General features: G+C 30.9%; 1 long non-coding RNA gene across 1 annotated transcript in view; it reads left to right on the top strand.

Moving 5' to 3' along the window:
* The first annotated feature begins 402 nt into the window (after positions 1 to 402).
* Positions 403 to 25,124, top strand: part of LOC145271250 (uncharacterized) — a 75,278-nt gene continuing 50,556 nt past the window's right edge. The window contains exon 1 of the long non-coding RNA XR_013865777.1: positions 403 to 516. This is a non-coding gene — a long non-coding RNA (uncharacterized LOC145271250). The remainder of the gene's footprint in view (positions 517 to 25,124) is intronic.

Genomic DNA, 25,124 nt, shown 5'->3' on the forward strand with positions numbered 1-25,124 from the left:
CTTAAATTAAAATAATACCAAAACGAACAAATTAATTTCATTGTTTTGTTCATTTCATTTCTATACACATCTTATTCACATTAGATTTTCCAACACAATTGATTTTTTTTAATATAAATTATCATTTATTGATTTTTCAATTTGATTCTCGGATAAATCGTCTTCTCATCCAAACTCACAGTAAACCATTTCTTTTTATCCTCACTCATATTAAAATGGTTTTATTTTTGTTACATTAAAAATTAGGAGCTTTCTTTTTATCATTTTTTTAAAAATTATATACATTAATGAATTTTTAACAATAAAAAAATATTCTTTTTTATTTAATAAATTTGTTATTTACAAAAAAAAAAAAAAAGACTTGAAATTACAATAAATGAAATTATTTGAATTTTCTGCGAACTTGCTTTTCCGGTCGTCATCTGAAATATCAACTTCCATCCATCAAACTCGTCTCGTTTTAATTAACAAATCTTATAATTATTTCTTTGTTGAAGGCAGATTGCCAAACAGAAAGTAAGTATTACTTGAAGTTAATTGTTGTTTTAGGTCTTTTTTATAACAGGGCCGCGGACCGCGCCCCAACGATTATAAGATATGTATGGACAAAATGGACAAAGAAAATGATTTTTTAATGATGCTTATGATATATTTATTTAGTTTACGCCTGAATTTTTTAGGTGCTGATGGCTTATTTTTTAGGTGCTGATGGCTTATTTTTTAGGTGCTGATGGCTTATTTTTTAGGGGTCCCGGCATGATGGCTTATTTTGTAGTTTACATCTACATTTTTCAAAAATAGTTTATGTTAAAAAAAAAAAAAAAAAAAAAAAAAAAACAGACCGAAATAAAGAAAATGCATCTTTTGTTGGCACTTATGAACTTACCGTGCTGAAATTATTATTTAGAAAGCCATTCTTAACATAGGGATAAGAGGGTGTTTTGTAATTATTCTACACTTTCACCTTACAATTACATTTTAAAAAATGTAAAAATTGAATTTAGATTGAAAATTCCATTTTTTTTTAAATGGTGCGATAACATAATTGCTTAAGCATCATTTTTTTTTTTAACTAAAAATTCCATTTAAAAAATGCTAACAATAATTTATAAATACAAATATCGCTAATTTTACCCAAAGTACGGATCATGGGAAGTGTAATAATTACATTTAATTTGTTGTAATAAAACAGGAAATGTTTCTTTAATTAAAATATTCTTGAATGTACACAAGTAAATATTTGTTTGTTTTTCTCTAAAAATGTTTCATATTTTGCTTGGTATAAAATTATTGATGACGTTTATTTACCAATGTTTTCCGTAGATTTTGTTTGTAAAATGTTCAAATATTCATTTTTAGCAATTACATTACTCGATTTTTTTAATTACATTATTCGATTTATTTAAATTTTTATTATTCATTAAAAATAAGCTTATTAGTGATCAGATATAATTCAAATTTTAAATAAAATGATTATTTAATAATAAAAGTTTAACATTTTCTTTTTTGTCCTTCTGTCCACCCAAACTTCATTTTTTAAAATAATTTTTTAAACTGACCCGAGACTGGATCTCAATTTTTTAAATTTATTTTTATTTTCAAATTATTCATAATTAAAAAAAAATGCAGAAACTATCACCATTAAAATAACATGAAATAGTTTTTTGTGATTTTATTATATTTTTGGTGTAAATATTGAATAAACAATGGGGGATTCAATGATAATATCATTAGTTCCAGACATATTTTTCGGTTTATATTAATTTCACTAACACAGATTTAAGGTTTTTTATGTTTCTGAAATGTGTATATATTGAAAATTTTATTATTAGCACTATGATGCTTTATTTTTATAAAAAAGAAAAATGAATTCATTCGCTTTTTTTTGTATTTAAAACTAAAAAAAAAATTAATTAAGTCATTTTTGTTTGCATAATATAATACATTTTCATTAGGGTTATAACAATATTGGGTTCATTATATTCTATGATAATTAATAAATACTATGAATTTAATTAAAATCAGTTGATTTCCAGAATTTTGGTGTATTTTTAACTGAAGGGAGGGGTTTATAGATTTTAGGGTATTTGCCATTTATTCTGCACGTACCTAATTATAGAACTCTTTTTAATCAAGTATTTTTGTTTGTTTTAAATTTTTTTTTGTAAATGTTTTGAAAACGATTTTAATATTAAAAACATTGTAAATTTGTTGTTTAGTTATTAATGTTCACTAACAATAATTACCCATGAATACATAAAAAAGAAAAGTTTAGATACGTTAGTGATTCAGTTAAAATATTCCCGTTCACAACACGTGCTACTTAAAACATCACACACAAGAATAAATAAGTGTAAATATTTATAGAAAATATTTATTTATTCAAGTCCTTCCTACAATTAAAAATTAATACATAGATACGTGCAAATGAATGGCTTTATTCTAAAATGTAAAAGTTTTGAGTCCTTCCTACAATTAAATATTCGCTAAAATTCATCAAATAAATAAATTATAATAAATTTTCAATATTCTCTTTTTATTATTTACGTATTTTTAACTATATCTTATTCATATATTTATTATTTACGCATTTTTAACTATATCTTATTCATATATTTATTATTTACGTATTTTTAACTATATCTTATTCATATATTTATTATTTACGCATTTTTAACTATATCTTATTCATATATTTATTATTTACGTATTTTTAACTATATCTTATTCATATATTTATTATTTACGCATTTTTAACTATATCTTATTCATATATTTATTATTTACGCATTTTTAACTATATCTTATTCATATATTTATTATTTACGCATTTTTAACCATATCTTATTATTTAAAATGTAAAAGTTTTAAAAAGAAATAAATTTCTAAAAAACAAATTGTTTTTCTCACCATACTTTATAGTTACATCATTTCCAATTATTATTAGACCTATCTTTATATTCATGTTATTTTTATTCTTTTAAAAAGAAATTTAGTTTTTTTATTACACGGGGGCTTCCAAAAGTAATGCCTTCTATTTTTTCTTTTCAATTGATTTTATTATGCGGATTGAACTTATGCATTCATGAGATGGAAGTTTCATCTCTCTGTAGCAGATGTTGACAGTGTGAGATTCTAAGAAACAATTATTATGTAGATTGAACTTATGCATTCATGACATGAAAGTTTCATCTCTCTGTAGCAGATATTGACAGTGTGAAATTCTAAGAAACAATTATTATGTAGATTGAACTTATGCATTCATGACATGAAAGTTTCATCTCTCTGTAGCAGATATTGACAGTGTGAAATTCTAAGAAACAATTATTATGTAGATTGAACTCATGCATTCATGACATGAAAGTTTCATCTCTCTGTAGCAGATGTTGACAGTGTGAGATTCTAAGAAACAATTATTATGTAGATTGAACTTATGCATTCATGACATGAAAGTTTCATCTCTCTGTAGCAGATGTTGACAGTGTGAGATTCTAAGAAACAATTATGTGGATTGAACTTATGCATTCATGACATGAAAGTTTCATCTCTCTGTAGCAGATGTTGACAGTGTGAGATTCTAAGAAACAATTATGTAGATTGAACTTATGCATTAATGACATGAAAGTTTCATCTCTCTGTAGCAGATATTGACAGTGTGAGATTCTAAGAAACAATTATTATGTAGATTGAACTCATGCATTCATGACATGAAAGTTTCATCTCTCTGTAGCAGATATTGACAGTGTGAGATTCTAAGAAACAATTATTATGTAGATTGAACTTATGCATTCATGACATGAAAGTCTCATCTCTCTGTAGCAGATATTGACAGTGTGAGATTCTAAGAAAAAATTATTATGTAGATTGAACTTATGCATTCATGACATGAAAGTTGTATCTCTCTGTAGCAGATATTGACAGTGTTAGATTCTAAGAAACAATTATTATGTAGATTGAACTTATGCATTCATGACATGAAAGTTTCATCTCTCTGTAGCAGATATTGACAGTGTGAGATTCTAAGAAACAATTATGTGGATTGAACTTATGCATTCATGACATGAAAGTTGTATCTCTCTGTAGCAGATATTGACAGTGTGAGATTCTAAGAAACAATTATTATGTAGATTGAACTTATGCATTCATGACATGAAAGTTTCATCTCTCTGTAGCAGATGTTGACAGTGTGAGATTCTAAGAAACAATTATTATGTAGATTGAACTTATGCATTCATGACATGAAAGTTTCATCTCTCTGTAGCAGATATTGACAGTGTGAGATTCTAAGAAACAATTATTATGTAGATTGAACTCATGCATTCATGACATGAAAGTTTCATCTCTCTGTAGCAGGTATTGACAGTGTGAGATTCTAAGAAAAAATTATTATGTAGATTGAACTTATGCATTCATGACATGAAAGTTGTATCTCTCTGTAGCAGATATTGACAGTGTGAGATTCTAAGAAACAATTATTATGTAGATTGAACTCATGCATTCATGACATGAAAGTTTCATCTCTCTGTAGCAGATATTGACAGTGTGAGATTCTAAGAAACAATTATTATGTAGATTGAACTTATGCATTCATGACATGAAAGTCTCATCTCTCTGTAGCAGATATTGACAGTGTGAGATTCTAAGAAAAAATTATTATGTAGATTGAACTTATGCATTCATGACATGAAAGTTGTATCTCTCTGTAGCAGATATTGACAGTGTTAGATTCTAAGAAACAATTATTATGTAGATTGAACTTATGCATTCATGACATGAAAGTTTCATCTCTCTGTAGCAGATATTGACAGTGTGAGATTCTAAGAAACAATTATGTGGATTGAACTTATGCATTCATGACATGAAAGTTGTATCTCTCTGTAGCAGATATTGACAGTGTGAGATTCTAAGAAACAATTATTATGTAGATTGAACTTATGCATTCATGACATGAAAGTTTCATCTCTCTGTAGCAGATATTGACAGTGTGAGATTCTAAGAAACAATTATTATGTAGATTGAACTCATGCATTCATGACATGAAAGTTGTATCTCTCTGTAGCAGATATTGACAGTGTGAGATTCTAAGAAACAATTATTATGTGGATTGAACTTATGCATTCATGACATGAAAGTTTCATCTCTCTGTAGCAGATATTGACAGTGTAAGATTCTAAGAAACAATTATTATGTAGATTGAACTCATGCATTCATGACATGAAAGTTGTATCTCTCTGTAGCAGATGTTGACAGTGTGAGATTCTAAGAAACAATTATTATGTAGATTGAACTTATGCATTCATGACATGAAAGTTTCATCTCTCTGTAGCAGATATTGACAGTGTGAGATTCTAAGAAACAATTATTATGTAGATTGAACTCATGCATTCATGACATGAAAGTTTCATCTCTCTGTAGCAGATATTGACAGTGTGAGATTCTAAGAAACAATTATTATGTAGATTGAACTTATGCATTCATGACATGAAAGTTTCATCCCTCTGTAGCAGATATTGACAGTGTGAGATTCTAAGAAACAATTATTATGTAGATTGAACTTATGCATTCATGACATGAAAGTTGTATCTCTCTGTAGCAGATATTGACAGTGTGAGATTCTAAGAAACAATTATTATGTAGATTGAACTCATGCATTCATGACATGAAAGTTTCATCTCTCTGTAGCAGATATTGACAGTGTGAAATTCTAAAAAACAATTATTATGTAGATTGAACTTATGCATTCATGACATGAAAGTTGTATCTCTCTGTAGCAGATATTGACAGTGTGAGATTCTAAGAAACAATTATTATGTGGATTGAACTTATGCATTCATGACATGAAAGTTTCATCTCTCTGTAGCAGATATTGACAGTGTAAGATTCTAAGAAACAATTATTATGTAGATTGAACTTATGCATTCATGACATGAAAGTTGTATCTCTCTGTAGCAGATATTGACAGTGTGAGATTCTAAGAAACAATTATGCAGATTGAACTTATGCATTCATGACATGAAAGTTTCATCTCTCTGTAGCAGATATTGACAGTGTGAGATTCTAAGAAACAATTATTATGTAGATTGAACTCATGCATTCATGACATGAAAGTTGTATCTCTCTGTAGCAGATATTGACAGTGTGAAATTCTAAGAAACAATTATTATGTAGATTGAACTTATGCATTCATGACATGAAAGTTGTATCTCTCTGTAGCAGATATTGACAGTGTGAGATTCTAAGAAACAATTATTATGTAGATTGAACTTATGCATTCATGACATGAAAGTTGTATCTCTCTGTAGCAGATATTGACAGTGTGAGATTCTAAGAAACAATTATTATGTAGATTGAACTTATGCATTCATGACATGAAAGTTGTATCTCTCTGTAGCAGATATTGACAGTGTGAGATTCTAAGAAACAATTATTATGTAGATTGAACTTATGCATTCATGACATGAAAGTTGTATCTCTCTGTAGCAGATATTGACAGTGTGAGATTCTAAGAAACAATTATTATGTAGATTGAACTTATGCATTCATGACATGAAAGTTGTATCTCTCTGTAGCAGATATTGACAGTGTGAGATTCTAAGAAACAATTATTATGTAGATTGAACTTATGCATTCATGACATGAAAGTTGTATCTCTCTGTAGCAGATATTGACAGTGTGAGATTCTAAGAAACAATTATTATGTAGATTGAACTTATGCATTCATGACATGAAAGTTGTATCTCTCTGTAGCAGATATTGACAGTGTGAGATTCTAAGAAACAATTATTATGTAGATTGAACTTATGCATTCATGACATGAAAGTTGTATCTCTCTGTAGCAGATATTGACAGTGTGAGATTCTAAGAAACAATTATTATGTAGATTGAACTCATGCATTCATGACATGAAAGTTTCATCTCTCTGTAGCAGATATTGACAGTGTGAGATTCTAAGAAACAATTATTATGTAGATTGAACTTATGCATTCATGACATGAAAGTTGTATCTCTCTGTAGCAGATATTGACAGTGTGAAATTCTAAGAAACAATTATTATGTAGATTGAACTTATGCATTCATGACATGAAAGTTGTATCTCTCTGTAGCAGATATTGACAGTGTGAGATTCTAAGAAACAATTATTATGTAGATTGAACTTATGCATTCATGACATGAAAGTTGTATCTCTCTGTAGCAGATATTGACAGTGTGAGATTCTAAGAAACAATTATTATGTGGATTGAACTCATGCATTCATGACATGAAAGTTTCATCTCTCTGTAGCAGATATTGACAGTGTGAGATTCTAAGAAACAATTATTATGTAGATTGAACTTATGCATTCATGACATGAAAGTTTCATCTCTCTGTAGCAGATATTGACAGTGTGAGATTCTAAGAAACAATTATTATGTAGATTGAACTCATGCATTCATGACATGAAAGTTGTATCTCTCTGTAGCAGATATTGACAGTGTAAGATTCTAAGAAACAATTATTATGTAGATTGAACTTATGCATTCATGACATGAAAGTTGTATCTCTCTGTAGCAGATATTGACAGTGTAAGATTCTAAGAAACAATTATTATGTAGATTGAACTTATGCATTCATGACATGAAAGTTTCATCTCTCTGTAGCAGATATTGACAGTGTGAGATTCTAAGAAACAATTATTATGTAGATTGAACTCATGCATTCATGACATGAAAGTTGTATCTCTCTGTAGCAGATATTGACAGTGTAAGATTCTAAGAAACAATTATTATGTAGATTGAACTTATGCATTCATGACATGAAAGTTTCATCTCTCTGTAGTAGATATTGACAGTGTGAGATTCTAAGAAACAATTATTATGTAGATTGAACTTATGCATTCATGACATGAAAGTTGTATCTCTCTGTAGCAGATATTGACAGTGTGAGATTCTAAGAAACAATTATTATGTAGATTGAACTTATGCATTCATGACATGAAAGTTTCATCTCTCTGTAGTAGATATTGACAGTGTGAGATTCTAAGAAACAATTATTATGTAGATTGAACTCATGCATTCATGACATGAAAGTTTCATCTCTCTGTAGCAGATATTGACAGTGTGAGATTCTAAGAAACAATTATGTGGATTGAACATATGCATTCATGACATGAAAGTTTCATCTCTCTGTAGCAGATATTGACAGTGTGAGATTCGAAGAAACAATTATTATGTAGATTGAACTAATGCATTCATGACATGAAAGTTTCATCTCTCTGTAGCAGATATTGACAGTGTGAGATTCTAAGAAACAATTATGTGGATTGAACTTATGCATTCATGACATGAAAGTTGTATCTCTCTGTAGCAGATATTGACAGTGTGAGATTCTAAGAAACAATTATTATGTAGATTGAACTTATGCATTCATGACATGAAAGTTTCATCTCTCTGTAGCAGATATTGACAGTGTGAGATTCGAAGAAACAATTATTATGTAGATTTAACTTATGCATTCATGACATGAAAGTTTCATCTCTCTGTAGCAGATATTGAAAGTGTGAGATTCGAAGAAACAATTATTATGTAGATTGAACTAATGCATTCATGACATGAAAGTTTCATCTCTCTGTAGCAGATGTTGACAGTGTGAGATTCTAAGAAACAATTATTATGTAGATTGAACTTATGCATTCATGACATGAAAGTTTCATCTCTCTGTAGCAGATATTGACAGTGTGAGATTCGAAGAAACAATTATTATGTAGATTGAACTAATGCATTCATGACATGAAAGTTTCATCTCTCTGTAGCAGATATTGACAGTGTGAGATTCTAAGAAACAATTATTATGTAGATTGAACTAATGCATTCATGACATGAAAGTTTCATCTCTCTGTAGCAGATATTGACAGTGTGAGATTCTAAGAAACAATTATGTGGATTGAACTTATGCATTCATGACATGAAAGTTGTATCTCTCTGTAGCAGATATTGACAGTGTGAAATTCTAAGAAACAATTATTATGTAGATTGAACTTATGCATTCATGACATGAAAGTTTCATCTCTCTGTAGCAGATATTGACAGTGTGAGATTCTAAGAAACAATTATGTGGATTGAACTTATGCATTCATGACATGAAAGTTTCATCTCTCTGTAGCAGATATTGACAGTGTGAGATTCTAAGAAACAATTATGTGGATTGAACTTATGCATTCATGACATGAAAGTTGTATCTCTCTGTAGCAGATATTGAAAGTGTGAAATTCTAAGAAACAATTATTATGTAGATTGAACTTATGCATTCATGACATGAAAGTTGTATCTCTCTGTAGCAGATATTGACAGTGTGAGATTCTAAGAAACAATTATTATGTAGATTGAACTTATGCATTCATGACATGAAAGTTTCATCTCTCTGTAGCAGATATTGACAGTGTGAGATTCTAAGAAACAATTATTATGTAGATTGAACTTATGCATTCATGACATGAAAGTTGTATCTCTCTGTAGCAGATATTGACAGTGTGAGATTCTAAGAAACAATTATTATGTAGATTGAACTTATGCATTCATGACATGAAAGTTGTATCTCTCTGTAGCAGATATTGACAGTGTGAGATTCTAAGAAACAATTATTATGTAGATTGAACTTATGCATTCATGACATGAAAGTTGTATCTCTCTGTAGCAGATATTGACAGTGTGAGATTCTAAGAAACAATTATGCAGATTGAACTTATGCATTCATGACATGAAAGTTTCATCTCTCTGTAGCAGATATTGACAGTGTGAGATTCTAAGAAACAATTATTATGTAGATTGAACTCATGCATTCATGACATGAAAGTTGTATCTCTCTGTAGCAGATATTGACAGTGTGAAATTCTAAGAAACAATTATTATGTAGATTGAACTTATGCATTCATGACATGAAAGTTGTATCTCTCTGTAGCAGATATTGACAGTGTGAGATTCTAAGAAACAATTATTATGTAGATTGAACTTATGCATTCATGACATGAAAGTTGTATCTCTCTGTAGCAGATATTGACAGTGTGAGATTCTAAGAAACAATTATTATGTGGATTGAACTCATGCATTCATGACATGAAAGTTTCATCTCTCTGTAGCAGATATTGACAGTGTGAGATTCTAAGAAACAATTATTATGTAGATTGAACTTATGCATTCATGACATGAAAGTTGTATCTCTCTGTAGCAGATATTGACAGTGTGAGATTCTAAGAAACAATTATTATGTAGATTGAACTTATGCATTCATGACATGAAAGTTGTATCTCTCTGTAGCAGATATTGACAGTGTGAGATTCTAAGAAACAATTATTATGTAGATTGAACTTATGCATTCATGACATGAAAGTTGTATCTCTCTGTAGCAGATATTGACAGTGTGAGATTCTAAGAAACAATTATTATGTGGATTGAACTCATGCATTCATGACATGAAAGTTTCATCTCTCTGTAGCAGATATTGACAGTGTGAAATTCTAAGAAACAATTATTATGTAGATTGAACTTATGCATTCATGACATGAAAGTTTCATCTCTCTGTAGCAGATATTGACAGTGTGAGATTCTAAGAAACAATTATTATGTAGATTGAACTCATGCATTCATGACATGAAAGTTGTATCTCTCTGTAGCAGATATTGACAGTGTAAGATTCTAAGAAACAATTATTATGTAGATTGAACTTATGCATTCATGACATGAAAGTTGTATCTCTCTGTAGCAGATATTGACAGTGTAAGATTCTAAGAAACAATTATTATGTAGATTGAACTTATGCATTCATGACATGAAAGTTTCATCTCTCTGTAGCAGATATTGACAGTGTGAGATTCTAAGAAACAATTATTATGTAGATTGAACTCATGCATTCATGACATGAAAGTTGTATCTCTCTCTAGCAGATATTGACAGTGTGAGATTCTAAGAAACAATTATTATGTAGATTGAACTTATGCATTCATGACATGAAAGTTGTATCTCTCTGTAGCAGATATTGACAGTGTGAGATTCTAAGAAACAATTATTATGTAGATTGAACTTATGCATTCATGACATGAAAGTTTCATCTCTCTGTAGTAGATATTGACAGTGTGAGATTCTAAGAAACAATTATTATGTAGATTGAACTCATGCATTCATGACATGAAAGTTTCATCTCTCTGTAGCAGATATTGACAGTGTGAGATTCTAAGAAACAATTATGTGGATTGAACATATGCATTCATGACATGAAAGTTTCATCTCTCTGTAGCAGATATTGACAGTGTGAGATTCGAAGAAACAATTATTATGTAGATTGAACTAATGCATTCATGACATGAAAGTTTCATCTCTCTGTAGCAGATATTGACAGTGTGAGATTCTAAGAAACAATTATGTGGATTGAACTTATGCATTCATGACATGAAAGTTGTATCTCTCTGTAGCAGATATTGACAGTGTGAGATTCTAAGAAACAATTATTATGTAGATTGAACTTATGCATTCATGACATGAAAGTTTCATCTCTCTGTAGCAGATATTGACAGTGTGAGATTCGAAGAAACAATTATTATGTAGATTGAACTTATGCATTCATGACATGAAAGTTTCATCTCTCTGTAGCAGATATTGAAAGTGTGAGATTCGAAGAAACAATTATTATGTAGATTGAACTAATGCATTCATGACATGAAAGTTTCATCTCTCTGTAGCAGATGTTGACAGTGTGAGATTCTAAGAAACAATTATTATGTAGATTGAACTTATGCATTCATGACATGAAAGTTTCATCTCTCTGTAGCAGATATTGACAGTGTGAGATTCGAAGAAACAATTATTATGTAGATTGAACTAATGCATTCATGACATGAAAGTTTCATCTCTCTGTAGCAGATATTGACAGTGTGAGATTCTAAGAAACAATTATTATGTAGATTGAACTAATGCATTCATGACATGAAAGTTTCATCTCTCTGTAGCAGATATTGACAGTGTGAGATTCTAAGAAACAATTACGTGGATTGAACTTATGCATTCATGACATGAAAGTTGTATCTCTCTGTAGCAGATATTGACAGTGTGAAATTCTAAGAAACAATTATTATGTAGATTGAACTTATGCATTCATGACATGAAAGTTTCATCTCTCTGTAGCAGATATTGACAGTGTGAGATTCTAAGAAACAATTATGTGGATTGAACTTATGCATTCATGACATGAAAGTTTCATCTCTCTGTAGCAGATATTGACAGTGTGAGATTCTAAGAAACAATTATGTGGATTGAACTTATGCATTCATGACATGAAAGTTGTATCTCTCTGTAGCAGATATTGAAAGTGTGAAATTCTAAGAAACAATTATTATGTAGATTGAACTTATGCATTCATGACATGAAAGTTGTATCTCTCTGTAGCAGATATTGACAGTGTGAGATTCTAAGAAACAATTATTATGTAGATTGAACCTATGCATTCATGACATGAAAGTTTCATCTCTCTGTAGCAGATATTGACAGTGTAAGATTCTAAGAAACAATTATTATGTAGATTGAACTTATGCATTCATGACATGAAAGTTTCATCTCTCTGTAGCAGATATTGACAGTGTGAGATTCTAAGAAACAATTATTATGTAGATTGAACTTATGCATTCATGACATGAAAGTTTCATCTCTCTGTAGCAGATATTGACAGTGTGAGATTCTAAGAAACAATTATTATGTAGATTGAACTTATGCATTCATGACATGAAAGTTGTATCTCTCTGTAGCAGATATTGACAGTGTGAGATTCTAAGAAACAATTATTATGTAGATTGAACTTATGCATTCATGACATGAAAGTTGTATCTCTCTGTAGCAGATATTGACAGTGTGAGATTCTAAGAAACAATTATTATGTAGATTGAACTTATGCATTCATGACATGAAAGTTGTATCTCTCTGTAGCAGATATTGACAGTGTGAGATTCTAAGAAACAATTATGCAGATTGAACTTATGCATTCATGACATGAAAGTTTCATCTCTCTGTAGCAGATATTGACAGTGTGAGATTCTAAGAAACAATTATGTGGATTGAACTTATGCATTCATGACATGAAAGTTTCATCTCTCTGTAGCAGATATTGACAGTGTGAGATTCTAAGAAACAATTATGTGGATTGAACTTATGCATTCATGACATGAAAGTTGTATCTCTCTGTAGCAGATATTGAAAGTGTGAAATTCTAAGAAACAATTATTATGTAGATTGAACTTATGCATTCATGACATGAAAGTTGTATCTCTCTGTAGCAGATATTGACAGTGTGAGATTCTAAGAAACAATTATTATGTAGATTGAACCTATGCATTCATGACATGAAAGTTTCATCTCTCTGTAGCAGATATTGACAGTGTAAGATTCTAAGAAACAATTATTATGTAGATTGAACTTATGCATTCATGACATGAAAGTTTCATCTCTCTGTAGCAGATATTGACAGTGTGAGATTCTAAGAAACAATTATTATGTAGATTGAACTTATGCATTCATGACATGAAAGTTTCATCTCTCTGTAGCAGATATTGACAGTGTGAGATTCTAAGAAACAATTATTATGTAGATTGAACTTATGCATTCATGACATGAAAGTTGTATCTCTCTGTAGCAGATATTGACAGTGTGAGATTCTAAGAAACAATTATTATGTAGATTGAACTTATGCATTCATGACATGAAAGTTGTATCTCTCTGTAGCAGATATTGACAGTGTGAGATTCTAAGAAACAATTATTATGTAGATTGAACTTATGCATTCATGACATGAAAGTTGTATCTCTCTGTAGCAGATATTGACAGTGTGAGATTCTAAGAAACAATTATTATGTAGATTGAACTTATGCATTCATGACATGAAAGTTGTATCTCTCTGTAGCAGATATTGACAGTGTGAGATTCTAAGAAACAATTATTATGTAGATTGAACTTATGCATTCATGACATGAAAGTTGTATCTCTCTGTAGCAGATATTGACAGTGTGAGATTCTAAGAAACAATTATTATGTAGATTGAACTTATGCATTCATGACATGAAAGTTGTATCTCTCTGTAGCAGATATTGACAGTGTGAGATTCTAAGAAACAATTATTATGTAGATTGAACTTATGCATTCATGACATGAAAGTTGTATCTCTCTGTAGCAGATATTGACAGTGTGAAATTCTAAGAAACAATTATTATGTAGATTGAACTCATGCATTCATGACATGAAAGTTGTATCTCTCTGTAGCAGATATTGACAGTGTGAAATTCTAAGAAACAATTATTATGTAGATTGAACTTATGCATTCATGACATGAAAGTTGTATCTCTCTGTAGCAGATATTGACAGTGTGAGATTCTAAGAAACAATTATTATGTAGATTGAACTTATGCATTCATGACATGAAAGTTGTATCTCTCTGTAGCAGATATTGACAGTGTGAGATTCTAAGAAACAATTATTATGTAGATTGAACTTATGCATTCATGACATGAAAGTTGTATCTCTCTGTAGCAGATATTGACAGTGTGAGATTCTAAGAAACAATTATTATGTAGATTGAACTTATGCATTCATGACATGAAAGTTGTATCTCTCTGTAGCAGATATTGACAGTGTGAGATTCTAAGAAACAATTATTATGTAGATTGAACTTATGCATTCATGACATGAAAGTTGTATCTCTCTGTAGCAGATATTGACAGTGTGAGATTCTAAGAAACAATTATTATGTGGATTGAACTCATGCATTCATGACATGAAAGTTTCATCTCTCTGTAGCAGATATTGACAGTGTGAAATTCTAAGAAACAATTATTATGTAGATTGAACTTATGCATTCATGACATGAAAGTTTCATCTCTCTGTAGCAGATATTGACAGTGTGAGATTCTAAGAAACAATTATTATGTAGATTGAACTTATGCATTCATGACATGAAAGTTTCATCTCTCTGTAGCAGATATTGACAGTGTGAGATTCTAAGAAACAATTATTATGTAGATTGAACTCATGCATTCATGACATGAAAGTTTCATCTCTCTGTAGCAGATATTGACAGTGTGAGATTCTAAGAAACAATTATTATGTAGATTGAACTTATGCATTCATGACATGAAAGTTGTATCTCTCTGTAGCAGATATTGACAGTGTGAGATTCTAAGAAACAATTATTATGTGGATTGAACTCATGCATTCATGACATGAAAGTTTCATCTCTCTGTAGCAGATATTGACAGTGTGAAATTCTAAGAAACAATTATTATGTAGATTGAACTCATGCATTCATGACATGAAAGTTTCATCTCTCTGTAGCAGATATTGACAGTGTGAAATTCTAAGAAACAATTATTATGTAGATTGAACTTATGCATTCATGACATGAAAGTTTCATCTCTCTGTAGCAGATATTGACAGTGTGAGATTCTAAGAAACAATTATTATGTAGATTGAACTCATGCATTCATGACATGAAAGTTTCATCTCTCTGTAGCAGATATTGACAGTGTGAGATTCTAAGAAACAATTATTATGTAGATTGAACTTATGCATTCATGACATGAAAGTTGTATCTCTCTGTAGCAGATATTGACAGTGTAAGATTCTAAGAAACAATTATTATGTAGATTGAACTTATGCATTCATGACATGAAAGTTTCATCTCTCTGTAGCAGATATTGACAGTGTGAGATTCTAAGAAACAATTATTATGTAGATTGAACTCATGCATTCATGACATGAAAGTTTCATCTCTCTGTAGCAGATATTGACAGTGTGAGATTCTAAGAAACAATTATTATGTAGATTGAACTTATGCATTCATGACATGAAAGTTGTATCTCTCTGTAGCAGATATTGACAGTGTAAGATTCTAAGAAACAATTATTATGTAGATTGAACTTATGCATTCATGACATGAAAGTTTCATCTCTCTGTAGCAGATATTGACAGTGTGAGATTCTAAGAAACAATTATTATGTAGATTGAACTCATGCATTCATGACATGAAAGTTTCATCTCTCTGTAGCAGATATTGACAGTGTGAGATTCTAAGAAACAATTATTATGTAGATTGAACTTATGCATTCATGACATGAAAGTTGTATCTCTCTGTAGCAGATATTGACAGTGTAAGATTCTAAGAAACAATTATTATGTAGATTGAACTTATGCATTCATGACATGAAAGTTTCATCTCTCTGTAGCAGATATTGACAGTGTGAGATTCTAAGAAACAATTATTATGTAGATTGAACTCATGCATTCATGACATGAAAGTTTCATCTCTCTGTAGCAGATATTGACAGTGTGAGATTCTAAGAAACAATTATTATGTAGATTGAACTTATGCATTCATGACATGAAAGTTGTATCTCTCTGTAGCAGATATTGACAGTGTAAGATTCTAAGAAACAATTATTATGTAGATTGAACTTATGCATTCATGACATGAAAGTTTCATCTCTCTGTAGCAGATATTGACAGTGTGAGATTCTAAGAAACAATTATTATGTAGATTGAACTCATGCATTCATGACATGAAAGTTTCATCTCTCTGTAGCAGATATTGACAGTGTGAGATTCTAAGAAACAATTATTATGTAGATTGAACTTATGCATTCATGACATGAAAGTTGTATCTCTCTGTAGCAGATATTGACAGTGTAAGATTCTAAGAAACAATTATTATGTAGATTGAACTTATGCATTCATGACATGAAAGTTTCATCTCTCTGTAGCAGATATTGACAGTGTGAGATTCTAAGAAACAATTATTATGTAGATTGAACTCATGCATTCATGACATGAAAGTTTCATCTCTCTGTAGCAGATATTGACAGTGTGAGATTCTAAGAAACAATTATTATGTAGATTGAACTTATGCATTCATGACATGAAAGTTGTATCTCTCTGTAGCAGATATTGACAGTGTAAGATTCTAAGAAACAATTATTATGTAGATTGAACTTATGCATTCATGACATGAAAGTTGTATCTCTCTGTAGCAGATATTGACAGTGTAAGATTCTAAGAAACAATTATTATGTAGATTGAACTTATGCATTCATGACATGAAAGTTTCATCTCTCTGTAGCAGATATTGACAGTGTGAGATTCTAAGAAACAATTATTATGTAGATTGAACTCATGCATTCATGACATGAAAGTTGTATCTCTCTGTAGCAGATATTGACAGTGTAAGATTCTAAGAAACAATTATTATGTAGATTGAACTTATGCATTCATGACATGAAAGTTTCATCTCTCTGTAGCAGATATTGACAGTGTGAGATTCTAAGAAACAATTATTATGTAGATTGAACTTATGCATTCATGACATGAAAGTTGTATCTCTCTGTAGCAGATATTGACAGTGTGAGATTCTAAGAAACAATTATTATGTAGATTGAACTTATGCATTCATGACATGAAAGTTTCATCTCTCTGTAGTAGATATTGACAGTGTGAGATTCTAAGAAACAATTATTATGTAGATTGAACTCATGCATTCATGACATGAAAGTTTCATCTCTCTGTAGCAGATATTGACAGTGTGAGATTCTAAGAAACAATTATGTGGATTGAACATATGCATTCATGACATGAAAGTTTCATCTCTCTGTAGCAGATATTGACAGTGTGAGATTCGAAGAAACAATTATTATGTAGATTGAACTAATGCATTCATGACATGAAAGTTTCATCTCTCTGTAGCAGATATTGACAGTGTGAGATTCTAAGAAACAATTATGTGGATTGAACTTATGCATTCATGACATGAAAGTTGTATCTCTCTGTAGCAGATATTGACAGTGTGAGATTCTAAGAAACAATTATTATGTAGATTGAACTTATGCATTCATGACATGAAAGTTTCATCTCTCTGTAGCAGATATTGACAGTGTGAGATTCGAAGAAACAATTATTATGTAGATTGAACTTATGCATTCATGACATGAAAGTTTCATCTCTCTGTAGCAGATATTGAAAGTGTGAGATTCGAAGAAACAATTATTATGTAGATTGAACTAATGCATTCATGACATGAAAGTTTCATCTCTCTGTAGCAGATGTTGACAGTGTGAGATTCTAAGAAACAATTATTATGTAGATTGAACTTATGCATTCATGACATGAAAGTTTCATCTCTCTGTAGCAGATATTGACAGTGTGAGATTCGAAGAAACAATTATTATGTAGATTGAACTAATGCATTCATGACATGAAAGTTTCATCTCTCTGTAGCAGATATTGACAGTGTGAGATTCTAAGAAACAATTATTATGTAGATTGAACTAATGCATTCATGACATGAAAGTTTCATCTCTCTGTAGCAGATATTGACAGTGTGAGATTCTAAGAAACAATTATGTGGATTGAACTTATGCATTCATGACATGAAAGTTTCATCTCTCTGTAGCAGATATTGACAGTGTGAGATTCTAAGAAACAATTATGTGGATTGAACTTATGCATTCATGACATGAAAGTTGTATCTCTCTGTAGCAGATATTGACAGTGTGAAATTCTAAGAAACAATTATTATGTAGATTGAACTTATGCATTCATGACATGAAAGTTTCATCTCTCTGTAGCAGATATTGACAGTGTGAGATTCTAAGAAACAATTATGTGGATTGAACTTATGCATTCATGACATGAAAGTTTCATCTCTCTGTAGCAGATATTGACAGTGTGAGATTCTAAGAAACAATTATGTGGATTGAACTTATGCATTCATGACATGAAAGTTGTATCTCTCTGTAGCAGATATTGAAAGTGTTGTAGATTGAACTTATGCATTCATGACATGAAAGTTGTATCTCTCTGTAGCAGATATTGACAGTGTGAGATTCTAAGAAACAATTATTATGTGGATTGAACTTATGCATTCATGACATGAAAGTTTCATCTCTCTGTAGACTTTATTGACAGTGTAAGATTCTAAGAAACAATTATTATGTAGATTGAACTTATGCATTCATGACATGAAAGTTTCATCTCTCTGTAGCAGATATTGACAGTGTAAGATTCTAAGAAACAATTATTATGTAGATTGAACTTATGCATTCATGACATGAAAGTTTCATCTCTCTGTAGCAGATATTGACAGTGTGAGATTCTAAGAAACAATTATTATGTAGATTGAACTTATGCATTCATGACATGAAAGTTTCATCTCTCTGTAGCAGATATTGACAGTGTAAGATTCTAAGAAACAATTATTATGTAGATTGAACTTATGCATTCATGACATGAAAGTTTCATCTCTCTGTAGCAGATATTGACAGTGTGAGATTCTAAGAAACAATTATTATGTAGATTGAACTCATGCATTCATGACATGAAAGTTTCATCTCTCTGTAGCAGATATTGAAAGTGTGAGATTCGAAGAAACAATTATTATGTAGATTGAACTCATGCATTCATGACATGAAAGTTTCATCTCTCTGTAGCAGATATTGACAGTGTGAAATTCTAAGAAACAATTATTATGTAGATTGAACTTATGCATTCATGACATGAAAGTTTCATCTCTCTGTAGCAGATATTGACAGTGTGAGATTCTAAGAAACAATTATTATGTAGATTGAACTAATGCATTCATGACATGAAAGTTTCATCTCTCTGTAGCAGATATTGACAGTGTGAGATTCTAAGAAACAATTATGTGGATTGAACATATGCATTCATGACATGAAAGTTTCATCTCTCTGTAGCAGATATTGACAGTGTGAGATTCTAAGAAACAATTATTATGTAGATTGAACTAATGCATTCATGACATGAAAGTTTCATCTCTCTGTAGCAGATATTGACAGTGTGAGATTCTAAGAAACAATTATTATGTGGATTGAACTTATGCATTCATGACATGAAAGTTTCATCTCTCTGTAGCAGATATTGACAGTGTGAGATTCTAAGAAACAATTATTATGTGGATTGAACTTATGCATTCATGACATGAAAGTTTCATCTCTCTGTAGCAGATATTGACAGTGTGAAATTCTAAGAAACAATTATTATGTAGATTGAACTTATGCATTCATGACATGAAAGTTTCATCTCTCTGTAGCAGATATTGACAGTGTGAGATTCTAAGAAACAATTATTATGTAGATTGAACTTATGCATTCATGACATGAAAGTTTCATCTCTCTGTAGCAGATATTGAAAGTGTGAGATTCGAAGAAACAATTATTATGTAGATTGAACTAATGCATTCATGACATGAAAGTTTCATCTCTCTGTAGCAGATGTTGACAGTGTGAGATTCTAAGAAACAATTATTATGTAGATTGAACTTATGCATTCATGACATGAAAGTTTCATCTCTCTGTAGCAGATATTGACAGTGTGAGATTCGAAGAAACAATTATTATGTAGATTGAACTAATGCATTCATGACATGAAAGTTTCATCTCTCTGTAGCAGATATTGACAGTGTGAGATTCTAAGAAACAATTATTATGTAGATTGAACTAATGCATTCATGACATGAAAGTTTCATCTCTCTGTAGCAGATATTGACAGTGTGAGATTCTAAGAAACAATTATGTGGATTGAACTTATGCATTCATGACATGAAAGTTGTATCTCTCTGTAGCAGATATTGACAGTGTGAAATTCTAAGAAACAATTATTATGTAGATTGAACTTATGCATTCATGACATGAAAGTTTCATCTCTCTGTAGCAGATATTGACAGTGTGAGATTCTAAGAAACAATTATGTGGATTGAACTTATGCATTCATGACATGAAAGTTTCATCTCTCTGTAGCAGATATTGACAGTGTGAGATTCTAAGAAACAATTATGTGGATTGAACTTATGCATTCATGACATGAAAGTTGTATCTCTCTGTAGCAGATATTGAAAGTGTGAAATTCTAAGAAACAATTATTATGTAGATTGAACTTATGCATTCATGACATGAAAGTTTCATCTCTCTGTAGCAGATATTGACAGTGTGAGATTCGAAGAAACAATTATGTGGATTGAACTTATGCATTCATGACATGAAAGTTTCATCTCTCTGTAGCAGATATTGACAGTGTAAGATTCTAAGAAACAATTATGTGGATTGAACTTATGCATTCATGACATGAAAGTTTCATCTCTCTGTAGCAGATATTGACAGTGTGAGATTCTAAGAGACAATTATTATGTAGATTGAACTTATGCATTCATGACATGAAAGTTTCATCTCTCTGTAGCAGATATTGACAGTGTGAGATTCTAAGAAACAATTATTATGTAGATTGAACTTATGCATTCATGACATGAAAGTTTCATCTCTCTGTAGCAGATATTGATAGTGTGAGATTCTAAGAAACAATTATTATGTAGATTGAACTTATGCATTCATGATATGAAAGTTTCATCTCTCTGTAGCAGATATTGACAGTGTGAGATTCTAAGAAACAATTATTATGTAGATTGAACTCATGCATTCATGACATGAAAGTTTCATCTCTCTGTAGCAGATATTGACAGTGTGAGATTCTAAGAAACAATTATTATGTAGATTGAACTTATGCATTCATGATATGAAAGTTTCATCTCTCTGTAGCAGATATTGACAGTGTGAGATTCTAAGAAACAATTATTATGTAGATTGAACTTATGCATTCATGACATGAAAGTTTCATCTCTCTGTAGCAGATATTGACAGTGTGAGATTCTAAGAAACAATTATTATGTAGATTGAACTTATGCATTCATGACATGAAAGTTTCATCTCTCTGTAGCAGATGTTGACAGTGTGAGATTCTAAGAAACAATTATTATGTAGATTGAACTCATGCATTCATGACATGAAAGTTTCATCTCTCTGTAGCAGATATTGACAGTGTGAGATTCTAAGAAACAATTATTATGTAGATTGAACTTATGCATTCATGATATGAAAGTTTCATCTCTCTGTAGCAGATATTGACAGTGTGAGATTCTAAGAAACAATTATTATGTAGATTGAACTTATGCATTCATGACATGAAAGTTTCATCTCTCTGTAGCAGATATTGACAGTGTGAGATTCTAAGAAACAATTATTATGTAGATTGAACTCATGCATTCATGACATGAAAGTTTCATCTCTCTGTAGCAGATATTGACAGTGTGAGATTCTAAGAAACAATTATTATGTAGATTGAACTCATGCATTCATGACATGAAAGTTTCATCTCTCTGTAGCAGATGTTGACAGTGTGAGATTCTAAGAAACAATTATGCGGATTGAACTTATGCATTCATGACATGAAAGTTTCATCTCTCTGTAGCAGATATTGACAGTGTGAGATTCTAAGAAACAATTATGCAGATTGAATTTATGCATTCATGACATGAAAGTTTCATCTCTCTGTAGCAGATGTTGACAGTGTGAGATTCTAAGAAACAATTATGCGGATTGAACTTATGCATTCATGACATGAAAGTTTCATCTCTCTGTAGCAGATATTGACAGTGTGAGATTCTAAGAAACAATTATGCAGATTGAACTTATGCATTCATGACATGAAAGTTTCATCTCTCTGTAGCAGATATTGACAGTGTGAGATTCTAAGAAACAATTATGCGGATTGAACTTATGCATTCATGACATGAAGGTTTCATCTCTCTGTAGCAGATATTGACAGTGTGAGATTCTAAGAAACAATTATGCAGATTGAACTTATGCATTCATGAAATGAAAGTTTCATCTCTCTGTAGCAGATATTGACAGTGTGAGATTCTAAGAAACAATTATGCGGATTGAACTTATGCATTCATGACATGAAAGTTTCATCTCTCTGTAGCAGATATTGACAGTGTGAGAATCTAAGAAACAATTATGCAGATTGAACTTATGCATTCATGACATGAAAGTTTCATCTCTCTGTAGCAGATATTGACAGTGTGAGATTCTAAGAAACAATTATGCAGATTGAACTTATGCATTCATGACATGAAAGTTTCATCTCTCTGTAGCAGATATTGACAGTGTGAGATTCTAAGAAACAATTATGCAGATTGAACTTATGCATTCACGACATGAAAGTTTCATCTCTCTGTAGCAGATGTTGACAGTGTGAGATTCTAAGAAACAATTATGCGGATTGAACTTATGCATTCATGACATGAAAGTTTCATCTCTCTGTAGCAGATATTGACAGTGTGAGATTCTAAGAAACAATTATGCGGATTGAACTTATGCATTCATGACATGAAAGTTTCATCTCTCTGTAGCAGATATTGACAGTGTGAGATTCTAAGAAACAATTATTATGTAGATTGAACTCATGCATTCATGACATGAAAGTTTCATCTCTCTGTAGCAGATATTGACAGTGTGAGATTCTAAGAAACAATTATGCAGATTGAACTTATGCATTCATGACATGAAAGTTTCATCTCTCTGTAGCAGATGTTGACAGTGTGAGATTCTAAGAAACAATTATGCGGATTGAACCTATTCATTCATGACATGAAAGTTTCATCTCTCTGTAGCAGATATTGACAGTGTGAGATTCTAAGAAACAATTATGCAGATTGAACTTATGCATTCATGACATGAAAGTTTCATCTCTCTGTAGCAGATATTGTGGGTGTGAGATTCTAAGAAACAATTATTATGTAGATTGAACTCATGCATTCATGACATGAAAGTTTCATCTCTCTGTAGCAGATATTGACAGTGTGAGATTCTAAGAAAAAATTATGTGGATTGAACTTATGCATTCATGACATGAAAGTTTCATCTCTCTGTAGCAGATATTGACAGTGTGAGATTCTACAGTGTGAGATTCTAAGAAACAATTATTATGTAGATTGAACTCATGCATTCATGACATGAAAGTTTCATCTCTCTGTAGCAGATATTGACAGTGTGAGATTCTAAGAAACAATTATTATGTAGATTGAACTCATGCATTCATGACATGAAAGTTTCATCTCTCTGTAGCAGATGTTGACAGTGTGAGATTCTAAGAAACAATTATGCGGATTGAACTTATGCATTCATGACATGAAAGTTTCATCTCTCTGTAGCAGATATTGACAGTGTGAGATTCTAAGAAACAATTATGCAGATTGAATTTATGCATTCATGACATGAAAGTTTCATCTCTCTGTAGCAGATGTTGACAGTGTGAGATTCTAAGAAACAATTATGCGGATTGAACTTATGCATTCATGACATGAAAGTTTCATCTCTCTGTAGCAGATATTGACAGTGTGAGATTCTAAGAAACAATTATGCAGATTGAACTTATGCATTCATGACATGAAAGTTTCATCTCTCTGTAGCAGATATTGACAGTGTGAGATTCTAAGAAACAATTATGCGGATTGAACTTATGCATTCATGACATGAAGGTTTCATCTCTCTGTAGCAGATATTGACAGTGTGAGATTCTAAGAAACAATTATGCAGATTGAACTTATGCATTCATGAAATGAAAGTTTCATCTCTCTGTAGCAGATATTGACAGTGTGAGAATCTAAGAAACAATTATGCAGATTGAACTTATGCATTCATGACATGAAAGTTTCATCTCTCTGTAGCAGATATTGACAGTGTGAGATTCTAAGAAACAATTATGCAGATTGAACTTATGCATTCATGACATGAAAGTTTCATCTCTCTGTAGCAGATATTGACAGTGTGAGATTCTAAGAAACAATTATGCAGATTGAACTTATGCATTCACGACATGAAAGTTTCATCTCTCTGTAGCAGATGTTGACAGTGTGAGATTCTAAGAAACAATTATGCGGATTGAACTTATGCATTCATGACATGAAAGTTTCATCTCTCTGTAGCAGATATTGACAGTGTGAGATTCTAAGAAACAATTATGCGGATTGAACTTATGCATTCATGACATGAAAGTTTCATCTCTCTGTAGCAGATATTGACAGTGTGAGATTCTAAGAAACAATTATTATGTAGATTGAACTCATGCATTCATGACATGAAAGTTTCATCTCTCTGTAGCAGATATTGACAGTGTGAGATTCTAAGAAACAATTATGCAGATTGAACTTATGCATTCATGACATGAAAGTTTCATCTCTCTGTAGCAGATGTTGACAGTGTGAGATTCTAAGAAACAATT

The sequence above is a fragment of the Euprymna scolopes genome, chromosome 46 (genome assembly GCF_053919585.1).
Source record: "Euprymna scolopes isolate OS-2025 chromosome 46, ASM5391958v1, whole genome shotgun sequence".
NCBI lineage: Eukaryota > Metazoa > Mollusca > Cephalopoda > Sepiida > Sepiolidae > Euprymna > Euprymna scolopes.